At 38.8% G+C, this 20932-nt stretch overlaps 1 long non-coding RNA gene across 1 annotated transcript in view; it reads right to left on the bottom strand.

Annotated features, from left to right (window-relative positions):
* LOC140001696 (uncharacterized) overlaps positions 1-20013 on the bottom strand; it is a 47354-nt gene extending 27341 nt beyond the window's left edge. The window contains exon 1 of the long non-coding RNA XR_011807186.1: positions 19612-20013. This is a non-coding gene — a long non-coding RNA (uncharacterized lncRNA). The remainder of the gene's footprint in view (positions 1-19611) is intronic.
* Between the last annotated feature and the right edge of the window lie 919 nt (positions 20014-20932).

Below are 20932 nucleotides of genomic sequence, written 5' to 3'. Positions count from 1 at the left end.
GCCAGCACTGTGCCCTTGTGGCCAAGAGGGCTAATGGGATCCTGGCGTGCATTAGAAGGAGTGTGGCCAGCAGGTCAAGGGAGGTGATCCTCCCCCTCTACTCTGCCCTGGTCAGGCCTCACCTGCAGTACTGTGTCCAGTTCTGGGCTCCCTGGTACAAGAAAGACAGGGATCTCCTGGAAAGAGTCCAGTGGAGGGCCACAAAGATGATACGGGGCCTGGAGCATCTTCCCTATGAAGAAAGGCTGAGAGACCCAGGTCTGTTCAGCCTGGAGAAGAGAAGACTGAGAGGGGATCTCCTCAATGTATATAAATATCTGAGGGGTGGGGGACAGAAGGATTTAGCCAACCTCTTCTCAGTGGTTTGTGGGGATAGGACAAGGGGCAATGGCTGCAAGTTAGAGCACAGGAAGTTCCGCACCGACATGTGAAAGAACTTCTTCATGGTGAGGGTGATGGAGCATTGGAATAGGGAGGTTGTGGAGTCTCCTTCTCTGGAGATATTCAAGGCCTGTCTGGACGCCTACCTGGGCAGCCTGCTCTGAGGAACCTGCTTTGGCAGGGGTGTTGGACCCAATGATCTTTCAAGGTCCCTTTCAACTCCTACAGTTCTGTGATTCTGTGATTCTGTGATTCTGTCATTCTATCATTCTGTCATTCTGTCATTCTGTCATTCTGTGATTCTTTTAAAGACATGGAAAGTCTGTCTAATGCTTGCTATGAAAGGTCTACCCTTGTAGAATTAGATCTAAACACCCTCTTGCCTGATTTTATTGTTATGATTTTTTTAAATGCCCAGCACCACAAGCATTCATACATGTGATTATCTTCACATACACAAATAAATATTCAGCCGTGAGGTTGCTAATATGTACACAATTATTTATCTTCTTAAAAATCCAGGAGGATCAGGAATTGTCTTTGTAGCTTGAAGGTGACATTTTGCTCCCCAGCAAAATTCACCTTTATCTGGGGCTGAAAGGTATTTATAAGGTACTTTAAAATAATGCTGATAACTATACAGAAAATATAAGGAAAATATTATTTATCATTCCAAACTTTTCCGGCAACTGTTTCTTCAAACACAACAAGATCAGTGTGAATATTAAAACTACCCAAATATCGGACCCTAAGGTTCATATCAGTACTCCAATCAAATCTTTGTGCATTTTCTTGCTCATTCCTGCTCTTTCCTGCAGAATGTGCAAATCCATCTAATTCCTTCACCCTCAAAGAACCATGGACACAATCTGTTTTTTCCCTTCATGCTGGAAGCCATCCAGCTTGTGCCTCTGTCCCAGAAAACCTTGCTTGGTTGAGAGGAACCTCAATGTCAGACAAGGTTGCAACCTGAGCTTCAGCCCTACGTTGCTCATGACTGTGTGCTGACTGCTAGGACAACTCCAAGAATATGACCAAGTCCTGCTGAAGGTTTAGTTAGCCTTAGGCCCTAATTCAGCCAAGCAGTGAGGCACAGGTTTAATTTTAACCGTGACTGCAGTGAAATTGGCTATGTGCTTAAAGTTAATAGGTGTATTATTAAGTTGCATGAGGATCAGGCCTTACTGAGCACGCCCTCACATGCATGTAATGTTTCACTAAGAGGTAACTGAAAATCATTTTGAAACATCATTGTTATTTCTATTCTGCACAGTTCTTTAAACCTACTTCCCTTTCATTTTGTGTTATATTTATAGAAAATCTATCAACATATCCCATTTTATTGTTTTTACAGTGTCTCATTTCAAATCTTGATATCCGCCCTGGAAATATTTATGTAAAAACCAAAGTTTGTTATGATAATAAGGCCATAAATAAAAATACCTTAAGCATGCCCTCATTTTTGCACAAAACTTACTTTTATTGGGAGGTCTTTTTTAATTTAAGAAAATAACTTTCTGCATAACATTTATCTAAACATGCCAGACAGACCATTTCATTGCCAGCATGCTGGCAATGCATGCGTGGCCAGCACAGAGAGGGAAGTGCTGCTACTCCAGATGCCATCAGATTCCCTCCAGAAGACAATGAAATACTTGTTCAATCTTACTCAAGATTGCAGGCCACAATACTGAAGTCAATAGACCTTTGTCATTCATACCAGATGAAGCTGTAAAGTATTTGCTGCTCTGAAGGATTTACGTCCTTCCTTATTCTTTAAGCTTCTTAGTATGTGTCCTTTCCATGAAAAGAATCTACTGTTTCTTCTTTGATCTCTTGTGGCATTTTAGGAGGCACATAGGGCAGTATTTTTCGATTGTTTCTGGGACAACAATAACTGTAGCATTATGGAAGCAAACACATAAAGATTCACTAGGATTGTCCAAAATGAATTCTGATCTTCCCTGCTGCTTTTTTCCTAGATGTGCAGACTGGTTTTGTTCCATTCTTTTCCCTCAGTGCCCTCCCATTCCCATTGTTGCTATCCTTATGTCATGGTAAATATATCAGAAGATTACTTCACAGCTGACCAGACTAGAAGGTCATCCTGGAACTCTTAGCCTGTGGAGATTACAGAGAGTTTCTTATGCATCAAATTAAAGAGAAAGACTGGCATTTTGATTTAAAAAGAAGCTACATTTTCATTCTCCTACATACCAAACTTAAATTCTGTCACATCTACCATTTCCTGTGCTGAATAAACCATGTGCTGGATCTCAGCTCAGAGTTCCACAGGATCTTTTCTATGTAAACTTGACTGGATCTTGAATATTGAGATTTTTTTTTTTTATCTTTTGTCCCTCTCTAACAGTAGTACAGTGTCAGCTGTCTTCATTCTGTGACTGCTGGCTAAGGGGTCTTGGCTCTGTGAAATCAAAGAGGATTCTGCCACAGGATTCAGTGGGGATAAGGTTTCACCCAAGTTGTTCTATTTGTACCTCTTCTGTTTTGTTCAATCCTAAATACACTCACTGCAGCCTTTAGAATTATTTTTTGTATGACATACTTTGCCCTCATTCTTTTTCAGATAAAAAGAAATAAATGTTTTTAAGTTACACAGTGTGATGTCTTTTAACTACTTGAAGAACACTGTCAAATCAGGCAAATCAGGATTTGCTTATCTACTGAAATTTAATGCTAGATATTGGCTTTATTTTCCAAATAAAAATTATGCTATCACTGTAGAAGTAAATAGGATATTTTTATAACTGTATAAAGTATAGATATTGATTTTCTGAAGCATTTTTTGAAACGTGGTATGACACAGCTGTTGCATTACAAAACTTGTGGGTATTTCATACAACAGTCCAGTCTTTATTCAAAGACTTGCTAGTTCATTTTTCTGATGAAAATTTCAAATGTAGCACAAAACACCTTAGTTTCTGTTACTTTGCCCTTTCCTGTGTTTAGAAATAATAGATTGTTGCTTCCTCTTGGTTTGAGGTCTAAGGCATACAGATAGCAAAGCTGCTCTCCTTATCTGACTGGACATTATCAGGTACTTGATCAAATAAAAAAAAATCAGCATAGCCTATCCAGAACACAAGGCCTAGCACACCATGTAGTAAGTAAAGCAAGCATTCAGAAACATAGCTTTCCAAAAAGCTGCCCACAAATGTTCAGGAATTGATCAAAGTATAGAGCACAGAACGGTGAGTCTGCCCTTAGGTTGTGGGGAAGAAAAAGACATTCAAATGATCTCATCTGGAGAGATGGATGTATGATGGGTACAACACCTGTTGGAAAACCAGCTCAAAAAGCAAAAATGTCATCAGCTGCAGAGCATGGAAAAGAAAGGAAGAACCCTCCACCTGTGCCATGGCTGGGACCTAACAGGTGCCCCATACACCATTCCTGCTGCAGTGTGGGCTTTGCTGACATCCCCATGTGGGAAGGTGTCTGCTTCCATAGCTCATTCCTACCAGATGAGGCTGGGTAGTACACAAACTGATTGTTGAATCCATTGGGAAAAGAAATATTACACACTTCTGCACTTCAAAGCAGAGACTGCAGAGTGCAGAAACATCTGAAGACAGAGGAAAAAAAAATAAATTCAAGAAGACGAGACAGCAGGTGAACATGTCTTGAGACACCTGTAAGTGTCTTTACCATTCTGTACTGTCATGGGATACCTGCAACACTGTGGGAAAGAAACAGGAGTCTGTCCTCTGTTGTATACTAACCTATCTATGTGAGTTTGCTAGTTTGTTTTTCCCAGAGTAGGATCTTTTTCTCCAGTCTTCCCTTGGTTTCTAATTTCAAGCAGATAATACAGTGACATTAGCATTTTATCTGGTGATACAAGAGATATACTTACACACCTACCAGCCAAAACTCATTGGCATGTAGGTAGAAACAGGTAAAATACACTGAAGCTCTAAGACAGAAACAAAACAAAACAAACAAACAAAAATAAAACTACAAGAACTTAAGCATCATCTATGCTGCCACACCATTAGAAAAGTTGTTAATTTTTTTTCACTAAACAAGTAATTGGGGCTTATTGTGTTAGCTGTACATACAATGCTCTTATGCTAGGGATGTTGTGATAGTGACTCATGAATAAAGCAAAAGACCTGTAGGTATCCAGTAGCTGTCATTATATTCTCTTCCACAAATATTTCCTAAACATTGACTTTTGCAACTTTTCTGCTTTTAGAACATGAAATGTGTTCTACGAACTGAAGGGTCTTGCCTTTGACAGTATGAACCTAAAACCTGATATACATTGGCAGCTTGCAGAATGTGTGCACACACCAGGTGCAGGGACACAGAAAAGTTCTTACCATGAAATCTACACATGCAAGTACCTACCTGTTTTCTCAGTTTCTGCACACAGAATTGGACAGCTGAATTACCCTCCTATGAGTGTCAACTATGGATTATTAGGCTCTATTTTTAAGTACTTAAAAAGGTAGAAAAAGCTTAGAGCCAGAATATATGAACTTTCAAAAAACATTGTGAATAACTGTTTTTCATACAGCCCCCCAGAAAACTGTCATTTTGTTCTATATTCCTATGCTACAGTCATCACCCAATATCCAAACACCTCTGAATAAAATATTAGAACTGTAAGAGGACTTGGGAGTGTTGGTTGATGAGAAGCTCAATGTGAGCTGGCAACATGCACTTGCAGCCCAGAAAGCCAACTGCATCCTGGGCTGCATCAAAAGAACTAAGGCCAGCAGGGTGAGGGAGTGATTCTCCCCCTCTACTCTGCTCTTGTGAGACATCACCTGGAGTGCTGCGTTCAGCTCTGGGGCCCCCAGCACAAAAAGGACATAGACCTGTTAGAATGTGTCCAGAGGAAGGCCACAAGTATGATCAAAGGGCTGGAGCATCCCTCCTATGAAGATAGGCTGGGAGAGTTAGGGTTGTTCAGCCTGAAGCTCCAGGAAGACCTTAGAGCAGCCTTCCAGTACCTAAAGGGGCCTACAGAAAAGCTGGGGAGGGACTCTTTGTCAGGGGGTATAGTGATAAGGGGGAATAGCTTTAAACTAAAACAGGGTGAATTTAGATTAGATGTAAAGAAGTTCTTTACTATGAGGCTGTTGAGGCCCAGGCACAGGCTGCCCAGAGAAGCTGTGGATGCCCCATCCCTGGAAGCGTTCAAGGCCAGGCTGGAGGGAGCTTTGAGCAACCTGGTCTGGTGGGAGGTGTCCCTGCCCATGGCAGGGGGGTTGGATCTTTAAAGTCCCTTCCAACCCAAACCATTCTATGATTCTGTGATTCTATGATTCCCCATCTGCTTACTGTGTTCTTTTTTCCTCCAAGTATCTCCCACTTTCTGCAATGTTTTCCTCATTGTTAGGGTTTTCACACTGACCATGGGAGCACTCAGAAGCAGATGTGAGACTGATGGTTTTCATTCACAGCAGTTCTGACACTTTCCTCAAGTCATCCCCTTCTCTGTGAACACTTTCTGTTCCCTACCCGCTATTCTCACCCCATTTCCTGAATGTTTTTTTTTCACTGTTTTTGTTCTTGTGGGTATGTATGTAACCAATTGCAAAAACACATTTGACATTTTGGGCTCGAAGTGGACTGGTTTGTGGCCACTTCTATTTCTCTCTGCTGGAGAGCTGTGAGGAAGCTCTGAGAAATTTTTGTTTCCTGCTTTCACACGTTATATGCTTAAGGTCAGTGGTTTTGTTACTTCTAAGTAGCAGAGCTTTTATAAATAATCTTCATGAGGTGGGGGAGAGAGGTGCTTTATATGAAATTGAGATTGAGTTATGAAAGGGCTTTGAAGATTAAGATGAAGGCTCTCAGTAGAAGATCCACCCAACAAAGAAGCTTCATTTCCTCTGGGTACATGTTAGAACACTCCTCAAAGCCACTGGGAGTTGCCTCAAAGTTTTATAGTGATAGCAATCCTGGTTGCATGAACCCTGCATATTTCTAATGCAAAAGCAGTTTTCTAGCCCTGTAGTATGTAGCCCTTACTATGGATGCTCTCTAGGAAACCAAACTAAAATTACCAGAAGATAACACTAGAGCATTACAAGCTAAAGTCTGTATCTTGAACACATTAATATAAAAGTTGATACTCATCAGCCCTGCTGGATATTTTGGATTGAGTCTATTACTGAATTGTTCTTGCTGACTTAGCTATGGAGGAGCCAGAGTCACAGGGAGCACAGGAAAAGAAATGTGCAGGTACCTGCAGAACAGGTTAGTGGATACCAAGAGATTTCGATACTTATGTCTGTGCAGATGGAGAGTTGTATTGAACTCATACATCTGATTAGCTCTACTTGAAAGGAGCCAGAATTTTCTAACTGCAATGCCATTTTTCTAATGAGTTTAGCTATATTAAAATCAGAGTGCAATTAAAGTGCATGGCTCACCTAACTACCACAACACTGAGGTCTGAAAAGACTCAGAAACATATTAAATTCAACTGAGGCTAATGTTTAAAATATTTCATCACCAACTTATGAGCCAGTTTCACAGCTAAAAAAGAGTATTTCATAGGCATCTTTAGCAATATGGCAATAGCAAAATTTGGTATTACAGTGTCCTGGAAACTTTTCTTTGCTGGTCAGCACAGTAGCAAAAAAATTCTCATGTTAGTCTAATCACAGCTGAGGATCATTCCTAGGAAAGGTTTTTGTTTGATTGTTGTTACAGTCTGTATTATTTGTTCTGGGTAATAATCTGTGACTCTATTCAGTAATGATTTGTCTCAACCTGGAATCCCTATAAGCAGATTTCATCTTAATTTCATAACTGGAATTTAGTAAGCAACAAAATAAAGCATTTTATATTTCTTTCCTACTGATACCCTGAAGTGCAGCATTTGGTGTACAGTACAGTAGCAGAAGCCGGAAAACAAGATCCAATCACCATAACATCTTGCCAGGATCCAGATCTGTTTTGCCGACAAACTCAAGGCAAGCTGCATAACTGAGGACTATTTCCTAAGAACTTCATAGCACAGAGACATAACTCACTATTCTTGAATTATATACATAAAAATTTCTCACCCTTTAAGATTCCATTGCTACCCAGCAAATTTACTAGCCCTGAAAGTTCACTGCAATGTTATCTGAGTATCCACAAGTTCTCGAGTAGTTTTAGATATTTCTTAGCTTGACAATCTACATGTGAAGTGGTACAACTGGAACTTCATCCAAATTCCCAAGAGCTTTCCACATCCCATGCTGGGACAAGATTAGTGGCCTGCCACTCCCTCTGGGCTTTTTCTTATCTCAGACTCTGGCTCAGGGAAAAAGAGAATCAGTGCCTGCTATCTATCCTAGATAATCAGTCACATATGCTTTTTTTACCAGCTGGAAATACACCATCTGTTTCATTATTGGTGATGGAAGTGATAGATGTTTCTTCAGTTCAAGACTTTCTCCTGATGCTGGAGAAGGGTAGAACTTCACTAACATCCAAGTGTTTATTATTATTATTATTATTTTACCTTCAGCACAGGCAGGCAGTAATCATACATGTATATTCTTGGCTCCAGATGAAAGGAAAATGTCTAATTTTCTCCACTGCAGATGTCCTCTGCTGAAGGCATCTGCTATACTTAATGGATGAGTTCTTGCTGTGGAGGCACTATCAGTTTTCTGTAAACCTCAGTAAGATTCTGCCAAACTTTGCAGAGATCACATGTACCGTTCCTGAGAATTTGACTGCCCATTTCTGCTCCGCTTCATCCCTGCTTAGCCTATTGCAGGAAATCCAGGAGACTCATGGGTTTTGTGGAAATTGGCTGGATTGGACCATGCCTAGTGACAGCTATGCTTTGAGACATTTTTTCACCATTCGATACTGTCTGAGAGCAGTACTAGTTCCACTGCTGGACCAGATCCAGACTCTTCTCTCTGGTGTGCAAAGTAGTGGTAGAAGCAGGAGAAGGGTTTTGTCAGCAGCGAGTTGCATGCTGTCTACCTGTATGGAGTTGAATGAGGTGAATCAGCATCCCATGTGGCTCTTTTGCTAGACGAGAGATTTTTGTCCCTTGGCTCTAATGCCATTCCAACAAAAGCTAGTATCATGATATTCATGTTTCAGAGCATTAGCTTGAAAGTAACATGATGCAAGTGTGTATTGGAGATCTGACTGCTGTATTAACTGTGACTGTTACTCTACATTTCACTGCAGACTCTCACTGGGAAATGATGGTCATAATTGGTAATTTTTTCCTGAAATACGGGCAAGAAGTTGTGAATCTGCAGCTATGTGCTGTAAGCAAACTTAAAAAATGAAAGTAAAATAAAATAAAATAAAATAAAATAAAATAAAATAAAATAAAATAAAATAAAATAATCCAGTAATTCAAAATAAAAGTGTTGGGAAAAATGTAACAAATCAAATATTAGCTGTGAATCCTTGGAAGGAATGTTTTTTCAAACAGATCCCATTCTCCACTCCCAGAAAAGGGAAAGATAGAAGGATTTCCTCCATGAAGAAGAAATGGACAAACATTGTAGACAGTTCAACTAAGAAGAGACCAATGCATTTCTAAAGAGTAAATTTTCACTTTTGGTAGTCTTGAATAACTATTGCTAAATAACTACTGTGCTACATAGATGACATTGAAAGAAAAACATCGGGCTTTCTTGAGAGATCAGACAGACTTCCAGCTCTGCAAAAGCACAAACTCTTCGAAAGGTGTCATTTGTCACACACTGGGAATTTTAGATGCATAAAACCAATAGGTCTAATCGTGAAACTAATGAGGCTTAGGACTCATACTGTTCACAATGCAAAAATGCCCAAGGCACAGGCAGTGATGGGAAGCTAAAATAAATTCACTGTAAGGCTAAATTTCACCTCTTTCATAGGGAGAATAATGTAACTAAATTCACTTGCATGCAAGATGTTTTTCTTGCACAGTTCTTGTACTCAGGCTAGAGTTCTGCATATTCTACCATTAGCAGAAATAGTGATATGCAAGATCAATGCTGACATTTGTCTTGTGTTATGAGAACAGAGTAGGTAATCCCTGATAAGGTTTATTTTTACTGCCAGAAGTTTATGATGGGATATCTATGTAGTTATCAGACTACAAACTTTCAGAAGGGTGACTTTCCAGGATCATAGGTCTGGAAAGAACCTGTTGGCTCACCAAATTCACTGATATTCCAGGCAATGATGTCCAATAACCCTTATGAATTGACCGTGTTCCATTTAAAACCTAGCTTATTTAATGGCTCTTTTGCCTCTTCCCTTTTCATGAAATATGATTTTTGAATAATCCAGTGGAATTCTGTACCCACTCAGTAGTTCTTACTGTAAGCTCCTAGGTTACACAAAAATCTACTCTCATGGTATATCTCTTAATATATGTACTTCATGTGTGGACATATGTATATATATGCATATACACACAGATATGCATATATAAAAGTATGTATGAATACATGCATATATATGTGTGTATGCTTAAGTCTCAAAAACGTTTCCTGAGCCATAAAGAAGTTGTAAAAATTTTGTTATGTAAAATGAAGGCAAGTGCTTTCACTACGTGAGTCACATTTTGCACAGCTAGTACTTGGAAAGCAAGCATTATTTTGGATTCTATTCTAGTACAGGGGCTGGATCAGATTTCTACTTGACATAGCATTACACTTCCAGTGGCTTTGCATGACAGAGATATGGCATGATCAACTTTGTTGCTATCTGATGGAAAAGAGCTTGGAGATGTGTAGGCCCTATTTTGAGTGCTTTTTGGGCTGGGCTGTAGTAAAGAAGTGTACTCCTCCGTACACTGCCTTGAAGAGTCATCATCATAAGATTTCAGAGATACTGAAAGTCTTATGTTGTATCTGTAGGAAGGTGAGAGTGTAAGGAGAGAGTGTTTCACCCATGTAGCTATTAGAATCAAAGAATTATTCAGGCAGAGATCTTTGGAAGTCATCTAAGCCAACCTCCTGCTCAAAGTGAGACTAAACATAAAGTTAGATCAGGTTGTTCAAGGCTATGTCCAATTATAATTTGAAAATCTCCAAAAGTGCAGATTCCACAGCCACATATTCCAGTACTTCACAGCACTCACAGTATATTCAATCACATATATATTCACATGAATATTCAATCTGTATATTCAATCACAATTTCATTTGCTGCAGCTTGAGAACACCACCTTTCCTCCTTTCCCTTGTACCTCTGAGAAGATTCTGACTCTCTTTTCTGTAATTCCCCCTTAGTCATTTAAGACATTTAGATCTCCCCTTAGCTTTCTCTTCTCCACGGTAAACAAATCCAAGTCTCTTTTTTTTTTTCTCCTTGTATGCATTTTCATTACTTCCTTATGCTTCTTAGTGGATCTGTGTTGAACTGCTTGCAGTCTGTCCATCTCTCCTCTACTGGGGAACCCAAAGCTTCACACAGTATTCCTGGTGTAACCTCACTGTAGCTGATAATTTATAGCACTAAAATTTGTTTAACCACACAGATGATATAAAGGCACTGCCAACTGCCATATAAATCCATAATCAGATTGAATGCATAAGAACTCTTAACAATTTCCAGTAGTGGATCAGCATGATAATTTTCTGAGAATCTATTTAAGAAAGAAGTTTGAGATAGTGTGGGAGAGGTCAACATCCAAATAATATAAAAGACATTATTATAACAGAAACTCTTCTTTCTCTTTTGACTGTATGTACTAAGTTATTTTTGTTCCTTGCAAGACAGCTATTTCATACCTTGGTGATTTTGAACAAAGGGCTACTTAAAATTGAAATGTCAACTTGACTGGAAAAATGATCCAGAAGTCACTAAAAGGAAAAGGCTATGACTGTTTTTTTAGTTGTTTTTTTCCCCCGTCTTGCCTACAATTATGATTCTCTTTTTAAACCTGGATAATTTTGTAGTATACACAAAAGGTTCATAGGGAACCCATAGAAATTTTCAAGAGAGGAACTAAAATTTTATGAGCAACATCTAATTCATTTTTTTGGTGTGCGTCTGTAATTCCCTAGACAATCATTAATGTATGACAAATTTCATGTTGTAAACCTCTCTGATGTATTTCTAATCTTTCAGTCACTGGCGTAATAGGCACCATTATGACATGGAAGTATGCCAGCATGCTTATCCTTGATAAGCACGTGGTCAGTTGACCTAAAATACAGTTGTTATGCAAAGTGAAGATTTACCTTTTCAAGTAGTGATCCTTGTCTCAAATATACAGCCACAAATGCTGATACAACCTTTACACAAATAACTACTACCCATAATTTCAAAAGGCCAGCTCAGCCATTTAATTAAAAGTTATTCTAACACCTCCTCAATATTCCTTACTTATCCTGTTCTCTCTAAGGCAATGCTGATATCAGTTTTCATTTTTCTATTAGATAGGTCTCTGTTGCCACTAAGCCTGCTCTAAAATACATGCATGTTCTGCAATGTTGCTCTGGAATATTTTGCAGTGCTGTTATCAATACAAAACTGAGCTCCTTCCTCATGGAATTGCATTTGTAAGGTTCTATACCCCGACGGCCAGACCAGATGGGCAATAACCAATAATGTAAAGCAAGGAGCCTCCTTTTTTCTAGCACAACTATTCTCGTGAACACAGCTGCAATCTCCGTGTTCTCCAGAGAGAAGAGGTCAACACAAGATAGAAAGATAAGTGGCAGGACCACAGCACCTCTTTGAGGTTTGTCTTTTCCTGCCCTGTTCCAGCAGATTATTGTCACAGGAAATGGAGTAGTCTCTGCAACCGGAAAGATAGGGAGACATTATGACTGGCTTGCAATGGGAAGAACTCCTGGTGTACAGAGGTCAGCCATAGCTGGACCCTCCTAACCTCCTCATTTTTTGTAATAGTCCTAAGAAAAATGGCATTTTGGTTACGGATACTGGGCCTATAATATTTTCCCCTCTCTGTCCCAATTAAAAATAAAAAACACCACTATGTGAAAGAACTAAATGTCAGCATATTTGCAATATATTTTGAAAGGTCCTATAAGGTTAAGAACGTTATCTGGAAAGCCAGCTGTGCCCTTTACTCCTCCCTCTTCTCAATAAGTCCCGTAACTCGTAGGATGACATGTTGAACCTAGTCACACTGACGCTTTGGACTTTATCTGCTGGTTCTTATCTCTTCTACCACACTAAATACGTACACGAAAACCCTAACTTCTGCACGTTAACAGCAAAAAGATGAGAAGAAGCACGTCTTTTTCTTCAGCTACTCTGCAAGCAGAAGACCTGAATGCTAATGAATGAGTACAGTCCTGAATATCAGAGCAGAATATCAATAGGGAACATGTATCCTCCTTCAACAGAATTAAAGACCTTGTTGCTGCTGCATCTTTCTTGGTGTACATGTTGCAGGATATGCTCTGTATCAGTCAATACTACACGTCCAGTAAAAGATTGCTGCTCTTATTACTGCTGCTGTGTCTAGCAACCCAAATAATCAGGGAGGTTATACCGTGGTAGGCACTTCACACAGGCAGGGAGTTGTCTGCTTCAGAAAACTTAAGTTTGTGCCAACCAACCCCATAAGAAGACCTGAGGGAAAACAGTGCATGAGGAACAAAAGACTTGTATGAGACATTGGATGAAGCTGGCTATAGTTGTAGGGCCAAGGCCCTGCTGGAAAGATCTCCTCTCCCCTGCTTCAATGTACACTTTGTGACCATATGGTGAACTCATGCAGAGGTGCAACGTTTCCAAAGGGCACATGGAACTCATGGTGAAAAGTAGTTCAAATCTATCAGTGCATCATGTATGCTGCCCAGGCCTCTTCCCTCACAGACTACAGGCTGCTGGCCAGCGCAAGTGTTCATCAGTGATGGCTTTTTTTCCGGTGGGGTGTTTGTGGAGCTAAACTTTGACCTCAAGTGTAAATAGAAACTGGTCTGCTTGTGTGTGCCCCTCTCACTTATGTCTGATGTGTTTGACCTTTCTTATTGGCTGAATAATAAAATTAATAGGATAATTTTTTTCTTCTGATGGGATGACGAATACAAGAAAAAAAATATATGCTTACGGTTTTACTTAATGTTAATTATTACATATGTAGGCACATTATCCCCTTTCCTTACTAGAAACAGCAGCACAGCTGGGTAATTTTTAAAACATCAATTAATTTAGCTTTATGGAAAAATATAAGAGCACATACACTGGACCAGTGAAACTTACAGATGAATGGGAAATGTAAAGTCTAATTTCTAGGGTATAACATTATGTTAAGGACTGTAATAGCATATTACAACACGTGACAGGACTTTTAATGCTATGCTTTCAAGTGAGACAGTCAGGATTTTCAAAGCTTTTTGAAGATTTCATTGCTTAAAGCTACCTTAGAAGTTAGAACCACAGCATTTTATGCAGTATCAGTGGAAGAAGAATAAAAGTGACATTTTCTGTGACTTTTTTTTTTTTAATGGCTTTGATAAAGCCAGTACCCTGGCAGATGAAAGCATTACTTTTATTAGAAATAAGACTGTGTGGGTCGTTGTATACAGCATTGTACAGAAGTGTTCAACCACGTATTAAAAACAAAAGCCTCCTGACATTAAAGAAATCTACAATCAAAAGAGTCAAGTGGGCTAAGTTCAGCATTTAATTACTGAGAAAAATGAAGGAGCATATAGCATTCTTGGCAACTGCAGTGTTTTGGGAAAGGATTTGACATTACAAAGCTTTTAAAGAATATATCATGTTTAGAAGAAATGAATCTTTTATGCTGATAGATATGGTGTTTCTTTTTAAAGACAGAAAATATTTAGACACCCTGTATTAACTGAAGTAGTGTACCAGATACACTACTATTTATAAAAGTAATAAAAAATATATATATATATATAATTTTAGTAGAAAACTTTGGTATTCTGAAGTCAGTATTACAATTTTCACTGCTAAAATTGCAATCATATACAGCTTTTTGGTCACAGGTTATTGTAAAGGCAAGGTTAAGGTCCATGAATCCAATGTAACTTGTTACTGTCATTAAAATTTGATGTAGTCCCAGCTCCTTAAAAATGTTTTTCTTATGATTTTTAGCAACATGAAAAATTGATATTTTATTGCATTATGTTTGTAGTCAGCCCTTATTACAATATTAGGTTTTCTTATTTTTCTGGTAGTTAACAAATTTTGCTAGCACATTTAGAGTCACAGTGGAAGTCATAGGAATTGTCATGATAATGAAACTCAGTTTAATAATTAAATCCTGGTAACTAGAGGGGAGGATATGACTTTTAAAATTCCTTCAAGGCCTGTGGTTATGTAATTGCCATGCAGTTTAAATCCATTACAAATTCTGTGAAGTTGGCTATTCAAAGTTTTTACTCTAAATTGCATTACATCTGGTGCACTTTGGAGCACGTGTGTACATGCTACCCTTACACTAATTTTAGCATTGAATATACTGATGTTTTGCAAGGCTCGTACAGATTTCTCACTCACGCTACAACAAGTTACTGCTGCCTTATGCTGAAATCTTTGCTTTGGCATGCTTCACTTAATGGCAAATTGCCTGGGTACAGGCAGCTGCGGGATGGCATTTCTTTACTTTTCAAGTCGAGTAGCACTTACTGTGCACAAAGGGCAGTGCTGGAAGTATTGAATGGAAAGAAGAAGAAGAAAAAAAAAAGGAAAGAAGGAGTCATTTGTTAATTCTACAAGCTTTTTCTGTAACCAAATAAATTACAGTGTGAATGAATTCATAGCACTTGAGGTGGTACATTAGATAACTACATAGTGTCCATTCTGCTGTATCAATGACACTGAACAGTGGGTGGCCTACCATGTTGTTTATTCCTTCTTTTGGTTAGCTCATTTGGCTTGACAAGCTTTTGAATAATATTTAATTAAAGCCAATTTAACAATGACCAGCTTTCTTGTACCCTTTCTCATTAGCAGAAATCTTCCATTTGCTACAGGAGATTCTTGGCTGGGAAAAAAGCCAATATTCTTTAACTTACATTCAGACCTGAGAAGATCACTTACACAGAAACTCAAATCATCACTCAATAGGCTGAAGTTTGTAACTTCTTGAATGTTGTATAATTAAAAGAGCATTATTAATTTCCTTAGCTGCATTATTGTAGTTGACTCTGTGTTAGGTAGTATTCATAGACAGACCCTGGTGTAGAGAAATAGAGCAGAATAATAGGGTAATAAAAAAGCATATGTTACTACATATAAATGTAGAAGTGCCCTTCCTCCTCTATGCTGTCCAATGTAAAATAACAAAAGCTCCATTTTTGCTTTGATGCAAGCTCAGGGAAAAATCTGTTAAAAATGTTCTGAATTTGCAGGTCTTGTCATATCAGTGGGAGAATAAAGTGAAAAAGCAAGGGTTGCCAGGAGAAAATAAAATTATGGAGGTATTTAAGATACTGGATTTAATGATTCTGTCAGAAGGAATGGCCTGATTTGAGCCTCTGAATGGAATGTATGCATGTGTGTATGTACCTGTGTGTGCATATACTATGTCTAGTGGCTGCTATAGAGATATACATTGTATTTGACATCCTATTTCACACAGTTTATATTGTTTTTCATGACCGTTGCTCATCTGTTCCTTCTGATGGGGCAAGTTGCCTCTGTGCCACTGCACATATATGATAACAGAATCTACTAGGGCTAGTCTATATAATTTTATCATACCGAGGCCAAAAAAATTATCCTGCCCTAACACACAAACATTTTATTTATAGACCAGTAGGACTGAAACTTTCCCATGAGTTATCTTTTATAACACTCCAAATACTGAGATATCAGGTAGTGGGCAAAATGCAGTTAATTCCAGCTCCTGCAGTATGGCTGCTTAAATATAAGCAGAGCAGACATGAACAACCTGACAGTAACAGGGGAACAAACTGTTGTGCTAACATCTCTGAAGCTCCTGTGACAGAACAGGTTATCACTTTGATTACTGCTCTTTCAACATGTAGGAGTGTACAGAAGCAATGACCTGAAACATGCAAGGTTGCATGCATCCTTACAAAAATCTGGGGTATCCTTATAGTGAGGTAAAGGAAAAATATTAGGCTTATAATTTCCACATTTCCACATGGCTTTTATTTATGTCATCTAAGCAGCAAATATTGCTGAGCCAACTAGCCAGAAAATCATTTTAATTTCACACCGTGCAATCCTAACCTACTGGCTATGCTATTGAAATGCATACACTCACTTGCAGCCGCTCACCTGTTTATGCACTGGAGCACTGGTTGCTGAAGAGAGCTGGTACTAGATGCTCCTCACCCCTGCCCACAGAGAAAACCCAGGGCTGCCCCTGTATCACCCCCAAAATACGCATCTCCTGGACACAGGAGATCAAGACACCTGTACACTACAGTACTGTTGTAACCCTTGCTGAAGCAAAATGCCAAGCTCAGCTGACTTCATTTGATTTTTGACTCCAATCTTCCTCCAGACAGCCCATAGTAAAAGTCTGGAGACTGTTTGGTTGTTTTGCCAGCTGAGAAGCTCCTTGGTGTTTCTTGTGTAGCACCTGTATAGAAGCCTGCATGTGAAGGGGTGGTCTGAGCCTCCCAGTTGCACACCTTGCAATTTGCTTCTTTGTCCCACAGGCACCAGCTTAATTTTGGGATAGCAGAGACCTCACATGGGTTCTGCTCTACTGTACTAGACATGAGATTATATCCTGGAAATAATAATAAACAAAACAAACACACCACCAGATCTCATGTCAAATGAAAAACCCAGAAGCAAGTCAAATTATAATTAAAAAATGGCACATTTTCTTGTGCTGTGTTTCAACATGACATAGTATAATCTTTGGTTTGAATAATGTTTGAATAAACATCAGAATATCACCTTCATCGTGCCTTTGCCTGGTTATATATATATATTTATATATAGAACACATAGTTTATATATATATATATATATATATATATATATATATATATATATATATAAAGAACACATGGTTTTTAAAGGCTTATGGCCTTGTTTTTTTTGGAATATGATATTAATGTTGCCTGAATCAATGTTCTGTCTCCCTGCATAGCCATCACACACACTTTAAAGAGATTCAGCAGGAATATTTCTAGACGTTTTATAGCCTGTCTCATGACTTCAGAAATGAAAGATAAAATGAAAGTTTTCAAGGTTGTTTACTATTTGGCAGGGCTCTTATTTATTTATTTATTTATTTTTATGCCATCCAATTTTTCATTTGTCAAAAACATACTTGACAGTGCCACAGACAAAATGATGACTGCAAACTATACTTTTGTACTCAGGCTTAGTGGATATCCAAGGGTATCATTTGTGTATCACTCATCACTGTGAGTTCAGCTGCAGCTTTGCTCTCCCACCTCTTGGCATCACTGATCTTTTACTGGGGAGCTTTGCAAATGCCCTCCAGCTCCAAGATAGCATCGCATTCCTGGAGAATCTGCTTCCTTCCTTCAGGTCTCAGACTGTAAGGTCACCTCAGGCTACCAGGTCACACACTGGTGGTGCAGATCTCGATGTAGCAGCAGCATCAGCTGCTTCTGGCTGTGTGCTGAACTGACAGCATAGACAGGAAAAGTGCTCTCAAATGCCTAATTAACCTGTAGTTTTTACAGTTTGGGAATTCCTGCCTCAGCAGAAGACCACCACAATGGAGATATTGCCTTGAAGGTGTTCTCTTTCTGAGAGTACTTTGAGGGCAGTGATGGAACAGAGTCAAAAATATATTTTAGCAAACAAACAAACAATGCCAGACACAAGTGCACATGATAAGGTCCAATTCATGTGCAAATGGTGAAAGCAGATAAAGGGCTCACAGAGCATCCCTAAAGAAGAACCACCAAACAGAGAAACATATGTAGGAAGGAAGGAAATTGCTGCCCATATACTTGCTCATAAAGGTAAATACTCTACAGAATAAAATCCTGGGAAGTGATGAATCCACACAGTTTAATGCTGTTGCTGAAGAAAACAAATTATTCTGAGAAATAGTTGATTCTCATCTGAAGTTAAAAAGTCTATCTTTTAGTTGGATTCATATTTTAAATAATGATCAGACTAGCTTGCTGAGCTCATATAACAATCTACATTATTTTAATTTGCTTATTTTCCGCCTTTACTATATCAAAAAACACTCTATTTTTTGCTTTTTTTCTTCACTATCCAATTACCCAACACTACAAATGAGTCATTTCTTTTCATATTACATTGCAGAAAACAGTGAGGAATAAAGGACAAAACCTCCGTGAGAGATGACCAGGAGAGGGTGTTCTGCACAGCAAGCAAGCTGCTGTTACTGCACCTAAAATCGCCTTATAGTCATTAAAATGTCACCCTATTGGCTCCCTAAATCATCAGCTGGCAGATCAGAGCAGTGCACCCAGCAGATCCATGAACATCTCTATCAGGAAGAGATGGAATTGACATACCCATAGAAACCCAGGAAAGTCTCTGGCCATGTGTTACCAGACTGAGATCACTTTTTTACATGAAGCCAGACCTGACCAGTTTGTTCTACTGCTGCACACTTCAAACCATTTCCTACAGCAGCTCTTGCTTATGAGGCATTAAGAATCACAGCACATTGCCCCCAAAATCATAGAGTTAAATATAAACACAGACATAACTACTTTGAAATGCATACAGCTCAGCAAGACAAACTCTTAAAGCAAGCCTTGCCAGCACAGACTTGCAGGCATTCAAACTGAGCACGAGTACCATCCTCGGCATGAACACACTTGAAGACCTGATGATCTCATATCCCAAGCTGTACAAGGCCGACCTAAAGCCCAGACTGGACAATTCAACAGTTTTCATTCCTTGAATATGTTGAGACAAAGTTCAATGCAATGATAAGCCAGGCCCTTGGTCCCAGAAATTCAAAGGTGTAGCACATACAACATAAGATACCACAATTTCATAATCATGTACAACAAGGTACAGCATTTGATTTCTAACAGTTCAGCAGCTCCTACTGCTTGTTTCCAATTGTTGCTGGAGGCTCGTGTGAACTAAATGGCTTTTGCAATAGCAACAACAGACTTAAAGCCTGAACTCTGAACTGATCAGCATTAATAAAACAGGATTATGATCTTTACAGACCTCAGTCAAAAGCTGAGGATTACAACTTCAGATATAAACAGTATGCACAGATGAGCTGTCCAGAAGTAAAACTTCTTTTTGCAATTGATTTTGGCAATGGAAAAAAAAAAAAAAAAAAAAAAAAAAGAGAAGAAAATTATGTGACATACATACCAAGATGTCTGCAAACAGCGTGTTTCTCTCAGGCATTACTAACCCAAGTTGTTAAGAGGCTTGATTAAAAATTTAGAACAGGCATAATAAATACTTTGAGTATCAGAAACCTTAACTCTCATTGCACAGCTCACTCATAGGCATAATCAGCTAGACTTTACCCTCATGCATAAAGAATTTTAAATAACAGCTCCAGCCACCTGCTCGATAGAGATGTGCTCTAAGGCAGAGCAGGTAGGACATAAGTCATCCCTTCCCCCATAACATGCTACTAATGATAAACTCTTTGAGGTTCCAGCCAAATTATGCATCCTCTTGTGTACAGGCAAAGAAATGGAACTGATGCCCAGTTCAGAAGCATCAAATCCAACTGGAAGCAATGCGAGTCCAGGGACTAGGCCCAGATGAAAGTTTTAGAGTTTCCTTTGAGAGGTAAGAAGGTATTTAGCTAGAGTTATGTGCCTGGGATAAAAAGAGATTCAGAAAAGTCCTGTACAATTCCCAACATGCATAGATGCATCAGCATTAATCTTCTGTCCTGCATGCTCCTTGCACTGTCAGCTCTTCTCATTCACTGCTGCAAGGGTAAATAATGAGCTTTTTGCTGACTTCCGGGAACACCCTGCTAGGGCCAGAGGTTTAGGGTTTCCCTCTGAGTCTTGTCCTGTGTAATTGTTCTTTGTTAATGCAAATAGAGAAGGAAACAGTATCCAGAAATACAGCAATAGCAGTGATTTGGGGATGCTCCATTTTGAGTCCTGAAAGTCAGTAATCAGTAATCAGAAGCCAAGCATTTATCATCAAGAATTGCTTCTGAAAACTTGGCTCACTCTTTTTTTCTTCCCTTTATGACTCATACTCAGTCCTGCCTTACTTTGCTAATATTCAAAAAAGAAAAAAGAAAAACACAGATCACCATTAAAAAAAAATAAATCAGAAAAGATCCTAAACTGCATTCTTTTTATAGCTTCACACTGTCAATGTACATTGTAGTAAATGAGTTACAAGCCTTCACCTACCAGCATGCTCTAAACTAATTAAACAAAAATGTCCTGTCCTGACGTTCATTTCTTTCTTTATTTACTGACTGAAATCATCTGTGCTCACAGTAAGACAAGGCAGACTCATGACCATCTCCAATGCTCCCTGTCCAGAACATCAGAGCAGGTACACATGACAGTTTGTCTGAACATAGGATGAGCAGTGGAATGGGTATAAGGCAGAAAGTAGCTATTCTAAAAATATGTATTTATGTGTTCTTAATAAAAACCACAAACAAAATGGCCTTTTTTCTCTTTTCCTTTTTCCTTTTATTTATTTA

Source organism: Anas platyrhynchos, chromosome 2, assembly GCF_047663525.1.
Source record: "Anas platyrhynchos isolate ZD024472 breed Pekin duck chromosome 2, IASCAAS_PekinDuck_T2T, whole genome shotgun sequence".
Taxonomy (NCBI): Eukaryota; Metazoa; Chordata; class Aves; order Anseriformes; family Anatidae; genus Anas; species Anas platyrhynchos.
Note: the sequence above shows the minus strand (reverse complement) of the source record. Positions and strands in the feature narration are given on the sequence as shown.